General features: G+C 29.7%; 1 long non-coding RNA gene across 1 annotated transcript; it reads left to right on the top strand.

Moving 5' to 3' along the window:
- Window positions 1-2,478: 2,478 nt before the first annotated feature.
- Window positions 2,479-3,467, top strand: LOC145325265 (uncharacterized). The gene is made up of 2 exons (XR_013881422.1): window positions 2,479-2,647; window positions 3,087-3,467. It is a non-coding gene; the product is annotated as an uncharacterized LOC145325265 (long non-coding RNA).
- The last annotated feature ends 4,134 nt before the right edge of the window (window positions 3,468-7,601 follow it).

Here is a 7,601-nt window from a genome sequence, read left to right as displayed (position 1 = left end):
CAAAATTGAGACATTTCTATAAAAGTAGGTAAAAAACACATTTACTTTATATTTAGGCCATCTTCTTATTTGTTGTTCACCTTATTTGTAAAAAAAAGAATATTTAAAACGATTTTATCAAAACAATTTTAGAAACACTAATTCAAAATATTCTTTGGTTTATTAGTATTGATTGTTTAGATAATAATGCAAGTTTGGTCCTCTTCAGATCCTTTCAAGGGTTGTGCAATTTCTTCCGCAATTCTCATATTCGCAACAGATATTGTTTGCAAAAATTTTAATATATTAGTGAAAGTGTTTAATAATGTGTACTAGCATCTAGTGCTCTATATTCAAAAGGATGAAAAATGGCATAAAGCCTGAAAATGAAATAGCCTTCAACATTGATAATAAATATGTAAAGCCTTCATAAAATATTAGCGAGATGTTAAGAGACAATAGTAATAATTTGCGGTTTCAATAATTGCAAGATAAAATACATTTTGATTAAACGATAGCACACTTTTTTCAAGTGGCTTTATATTTAGTGTATGGGCTCGAGTCTTGTCATATTAGATATAGATTATTGAAAGCGTAGCTCTTCTACATTTAGGGTCTTAACGGATAGTAAATTAAGCCATATTTTAAGAAATCTTAAAATGTCCATTCCTAGGACGGCTAGGTGCAATGTTATATGTGTATTATTTATTTCTCATATTGGTAAACTTTAATTTTACCACAATTGGAATCATCCTATTATTAAATGATAGACTTAAATCGAATTTTGTTTTTCAAATATATTCTGTTTTTATATTTGTTATTGTTTGGCTGTTTTTTTAGGCTTCGCTTAAATGGAAATTGTCTTTTTTTGTATTGTACGGTTCTACTCTTTTTATGCCATATTCTGTTAGATATAGATAAGATTTCTCCCCTAAACAGCGTATGGGTTATAGAAATGTTTTTCTACCAATCTAAAGGCTAAAAATATCCAAACGGCAGACAGAACAGAACATTACAAATAGTTCAACAAATCAGCTAAAGATAAAACACAATTGTGATAAGGAAGAAAGCTTTTGGGGAAAACTTGGCCATATTAACTCATCTACGAACACATATTTAAAAGTTTTAAAAAGAATATATGGTAATTGGTCAAGAATATATCCACTCTATTTATACTACCCGTTATATGATATATAGTAATGCCAATTGGCCAGTGTAATCTTCTCAAGAAATTTCAGTTGTTTATCTTCAATGATAGTCAAGGAAATCATGAGTTTTTCAAAATATGTCAAAAAGTACTTTCTTAAATATAGAGTAGCTTCGCTACTAAAAAGAAAAAGTTTGTAATTTACCAAGACAGGAAATAAGACAGAATTTATTCTTTACTACTTGTACACAAGCTAAACAAAAGTTTTATACTACATAATATCTGGGATCTAAAGGGATAAGACATAGCAGAAAAATTGATGTACAACCCCAATAATAATACAAAAAATTACCCTTTCTGTAGATTAAAATTAGTGGTTGAGACGTTTGAACATTCAACTTAATTAACCAAGCCAATTAAAATTCACTAAAGTCTCTACAGTTTTTAAGCTAACGAAAAAAGAAAACGATTTTATAAAACTTTGGGGACTACAGTTTACAGTTTACCTGCATTACAAACTAGAGTAAGTGATAAACTGTATATCCCAGACAAAGAAATGCTTAATATTTCGTTAAATAAAATAATAAACATGCCAATTATTTTATATTTTAAAAATTTTCTTCTTGAACAAATGAATAGAACTCTAAATAGTATAAATAAACTTTACAAATTTAAGTTAGCTGAATCCAATTTATGTTCAAAATGTAATATAATAAGTCTAACAGAACATGCCCTCTATTTTTGTGTGTTTCCTACCTATTTTATACATAAACTAGATGCCAAAATTCATCTTTTTAAAAGAAAACTTTTACTTATACAATATGTTTTATGAAGGCTTTTCAAACGATTTTTATCTACAATTATCCCATTCAATTTTAGATGCAAAAGATAGATCTTTAGAAATAAGTGTAGAAGATGATTTCATTAAGTGGGATGACAACAATTTCCTTGCACACTCTATTCTTTTATCTCAATTTACTTGTAAACTCCTTCATAATGCTGGCTTGAATAACAATATAAAATATGATTTCATTAATTTCATATCAAACTAAGTCTAATATACACATTGTTTCTTTTATTCGTTCTATAATTGATTTATGTCTTAATTTTATCTATCTAATATTATTATTTATGTTTGTATATTATTTCGTAATGGAATAAACATTTAAATGTCAGATACGAATCTACTTACTCTATCTTCTTGGTATGATTATCTTTAAATAATTTTTTTCAGAGCTCAATAGTAGAGATATACAATTTAAATATTAAAAAAAAAATACATTATTAAATATATACATTGGCATTTTCTAAAAACTACTCTGACGAACAGAAATTTGAATAAATCTTTTAATTTTTTTTCAGAGAGTATTAAATATGTATTGTACAGAACGTACTTTCTAGAAAATTCTAGATTTTATTTAAAGAAGAGGGTATATAATGAGGTTATATTTTACAATTAGTATCAATTGACTATTAGCTACTGCTAAATATATTTTAGAAAATATCAAATATATAATAAAGGTATGTCTTCATTTATTTTTATCTATTTTAATTTTGTTTACTAATAAGTTGTTGACATAATATTATTTTTATTTATTTTGATATCCTTCTGTTTAATAAGTTTTCTACAGTTAGATCCGTTTTAATATAAATGATTATTTTTGGATCTTTGTAAACTTTTATATTTCTTAATTTTAAATTTGTTAGATTATTCTTTAAATAGATTTTTAGTGGCGAAGCTACTCTATAACATGAAATGTCCGTCTATCTGTACGTGATTTTCTTTGTTATGATAAAAAATAATCTGCTCAATAACTCCCTTTATCCGTCTGTCTATTTCATAATAGATTTTCTGCTTTGCTCCTTCTGGAGGTTGCCATCCTTGTTACTTAGACCATTTGTCTTCTCAAGTTATTCAAGTTTTGTTTATAGTTTATTAATATTCATATGCTTTTATTAGATGAATACCAGCCAAGCCCTACTGATCATAACTGTCCTTGCTTGCCTGTTCACGATGGCCGAGCCTGCCGAACTGATCAAGAAACTGCTCAAGGGTCTTCACCACCTTGTTAATCCCCACGGAGGCGGCCATGGCAAGGGCCATGGTGGCGGTCACGGCGCCGGTTTTGGGGGTGGTCACGGCGGTGGAGGTCATGGAAACCAATATGGCAGAAATAACTTTGGCGGTGGCCCCCTTGGAGGACTTTTTGGCGGATTATTTTAAATTTTTCATCCTTCATAAAATTTACACGAGAAAATTTTATTAAAATTTTTATAATTGTATAAAGAATACAGTATAACCATGTGAAATAATGACTAAATAAATTTTAATTTACTAAAACTTGTTTATATTTTTATTAAAAAGCTACTAAAGTTTTTTGCGTTCACAGTATTTAGTAACCGGTTTTTAGTAGCGAAGCTACTCTATAATTTGAAATGTCCGTCTGTCCGTCTGTCCGTATGTCCGTATGTCCGTCTTAGTTTGGGGGAAACGTGATTTTCTCGGCTCCTATAAAAGATAAAAGGCTGAAATTTTTTGACAACATTCCCATTATCAAGGAGCACAATTAAATATAAAACATCAATGTCGATAGGACCGCTTTTTAGCAGGTTTTAGGCTATTTTTGTATTTTTCACATTTTTCTCCATATCTTTGGTGTTTTTGGTCCGATTTCCAAAATTTTTTCAGTTATAGAATCAAAATTGAATTTCCTGTCGTTTCAAGAAAACTATGACGGTCAGACTGCCTTTTAGCAGGTTTTAGGCTATTTTTCAATTTTTCACATTTTTCTCCATACCTTTGGTGTTTATGGCCCAATTTCCAAAGTTTTTCAGTTATAGATATCAAAATTAAATTTCCTTTCGTTTCAAGAACACATCAATGGCGGTCAGACTGCCTTTTTGCAGGTTTTTGGCTATTTTTATATTTTTCACATTTTTCTTCATATCTTTGGTGTTTATGGTCCGTTTTTTAAATTTTTGTAGTTAAAAATATCAAAATTAAAATTCCTGTTGTTCTGAGCATCCAGTATGTAATTTACTTTGACCGTCAGTCTGTTAGTCATAGTACTGAAATATAAATAAATATTAAGAAATTAACAAATGTTGAAAAGGTTTCGTGATTTTTTCCTAATATGCATGCTTTTGTCAACTAATATCTAAATTCTTATTTAATTGTTTATGCTTCGCTACTTATGGATGTTGTCATCCTTGTTAATTTATATCTACTATGTTTCATAGGCCGATTAATAATATATTTGATAGGATTAAACTTGCCCTTGAACTATCATTAGTGTTGGACAAAAATTGTATGTTGATAGAAACCGATAAATAGCAAAAATAGAATTTTTCATAGTGTTTTCAGTCTTCTTTAAACTAACTAGTATAAATTGTTAGATTTTTGAACTCTGATTCGTTTCATCATCTAATTGAATTTTTCAATTGTAAAAATAATTAAAGCTAACAAGCGAATGAAATGAAAAGTTTTTTCTTTGGCAGATAAAAAGGTATTATTTCCTACAAAATATTTACTCCTCGCCCAAAATTATGAAAAATATTTTTTTTCCTTAATTCATTTGGTGGTTTTAGCTGATCTCTAATTGTTTAGCTTTTTTATCAATGGGAGATTATTGTAACCTCGCATGCCATTAGTTAGACATAATAACCCATACTTATAACGAGGCTTTATATCTAAAATGTAACTAGAAAACTATTTATTTCATTGCAAAAACACTTAACTTTTTGCATAGTTTTGCGTGTAGCAGAAATAGTTATCCAGTCTGCGAATTTTAATTCTTTTGACAAATTGCTGCTGGACTTAATAGTGAACGGAAACTATTATCATTTAATTTTTAACACACTTGTTGAAGGCAAAAGTTTTTCTGTAAATAGGGTCGCTCCGTACGGTACGGATAATTTAGGCATGTAAGAACTTTCCTACAGATTGTAAACATGTAATAGTTAAGTACGATTTAGAAAGCGTAGCAACTTCATATGTGTTACCAGAAAGTATGTACGTTCATTTACAACAAGCTAAGTTTGAACTAATTATTCCATCCATTTGATATTTGGAATAAGGATTCCTTGGACAACAAGGTATAATGTTAAAATCGAAGCATCTCTATGGTAAAGTTCTTAAAAAGTGTGTCCTTAAATATAATTTTGTATCTAAGCAATTTTGCAGCAAATTTATGTACAATTTTTTTATTTTTTACAGAACGTATATCAATTTCTGACAAAATTGAGTTTTCTAAAAGCTTTCTTTAATGTGAATATAACCGTCCTTGATGAAATTAGTTTAGTCAAGTCAGACTCGTTTGCAAAATCAGAATGATGAATTAGAAAATTTCTATTTTATAACAAAACTTCGTCTCAATTTTTGTCCGTCTGACTAACCGTTTACAAGCAATATATGCACCCTGGGTTTTCTTATTTAATTAATAAAGGGGTCAGAACTCAGAACTTTTGTTTTTCCATTAAGATCTTGTAAACCTTTGAACCGAATTTGGTTTCCATTTTAAGAAAGCTTAACGCAGATTTATGGATGGTTCTATGCTATTTATCCTCCTGCTCCCTTTCTTTAAGGAGCCCCTACATGGCCATGGTTAACTCCTATCCCACATTAAACAACAAATTGAGACAAAAACGTACATTTTGTGTGTAAAACATCAAAAATATACCTGATTTGTAGAAACCATTGGCTTTGAACAATGGTGCGAAGCACCAATATTTTTGTCAGTTTTCAAATAATATAGGCGGGGAGGGGGAGGGTGGTGAATACCACATTCAAAACTTTTGGGGGTAAAATTTTTTTGAGAGGGACAAATTTGATATACTTTCAAAAATTATGAGAATAACATTTGGGGCGGGTGAGAGTGGACACCTCTCAACCTTCTTTGGGCGTCCCTTGGTGTACTATCGTCCTTGTTACTCCTTTGAAAAGTTGTTAAATATTAAACAAATCGCTTTCTGTGTAAGAAGTTGAAATATTGAATAAATTGATACAAATGATTCATAAGTATGTCAGTTCCTGTCACTTTGAAATATAGATGGATAAGGGGATAGATAACCTTTAAAAAGATATTTTAAATGTAAAATATAACTCTTTGGGGAGTTAAGCAGAATAATGGGATTTGAATTGCCTAAATATACCTGATCTGATAAAAGAACTAGACGTTTTTTTTATATGGGGGGAGGAAAAAATAAAAAAATATTTTTTTTTGTTTGGGGGGGGGGCGGGGGTTATCACCCCATAATCACCTCCCCCCCCCCTTGGACGTCCCTGGCTCTAAACAATGGCACCCAATAAATTTTCATAAACTTTCACTTAAAATTGATTTTGTATTTTGTCAATATTGTTTTCTGTTTTTTTTATTATTGATTTGTCTACTAAATAGGGCCATGAAGTTAATTAGTCTTATGAAAAATATGGGTATCCAAAAAATGTTGGCTACATACAGATTCTTACAACCTTGAACTATGTCTGTTTTTCAGACATTTAGAGTTTTAAAAGATTAATCAAGCTTTCCTAGTTGCTTTTCAGGTAACTTTTTGTCCAAAAATAAAATATTTCAAACAAAGGATGAAAATATCAAAGCAAAGGCCAAAAACGCAATGTAACACTATAACATTTTGAATTGATGCTTGTGATGGCAAAAAAAATATTTACAAAATGTATTAGTTAGATATGTATCTCACATAGCAACTGAGTAAATTCAATTATCCCTCTTATGGACTGACTAGCACATAGTAAATATCTGAAGTTGAATAACAACTTCTAAATAATACAAAAATTGTAGCTTAAAAGTATCCCAGAATATAGAAGGAAATTTAGAATTACCAAGTCTAGTTTTTTTTAAAGTCTAATATAGACACATAGACAGATTTTTAAGTGATATTGTTAATCAATTTAGTTTTTCTTTGTAGGATATGCAATCATTTTCCCACTTGTATCATTTTATCAAATCATCACAACTGCATTTTTTTTCTTTCCTTCAGTTTCGTCATTGAATACATCCAATTCAGCGAGGGAGGGGACCTTGGGATTCTTATTACCCTAGTCCCCAAAGTTTTATTACAACTTTTTCTTATTCATTGGCTTAACAACTTTGGGGACTTTATTGAATTTTGATTGGTTGGTTCATTTAGTAAAGTGCCCAAAGGTTTCAATCACTGAACGTAATATATAAACGGTATAATTTTGTGTATCATAATTGGGTATGGACAACAATTTAACGGCCGTCCCTTAAGAACCCTGCTTCCAATAGTTTTTTTTTAGGGAATATAAATTACGCATGTTAATACTATTGCATAAGTAGATGCACATCTTCTTTTGTAACTGATATCTTTTTTGAAAACATAATATTTAAGTCTAATCATGATATTCAAAAATGTTTTGTTCATCCCTGTCAAATGTGGATTATTTTCTTGACATTCAATTTCTATTTAGTTTAGACATATCACCAACTTGTTGTCC

Source organism: Acartia tonsa, chromosome 7, assembly GCF_053477335.1.
Source record: "Acartia tonsa isolate MP-2025a chromosome 7, ASM5347733v1, whole genome shotgun sequence".
NCBI lineage: Eukaryota > Metazoa > Arthropoda > Copepoda > Calanoida > Acartiidae > Acartia > Acartia tonsa.
Note: the sequence above shows the minus strand (reverse complement) of the source record. Positions and strands in the feature narration are given on the sequence as shown.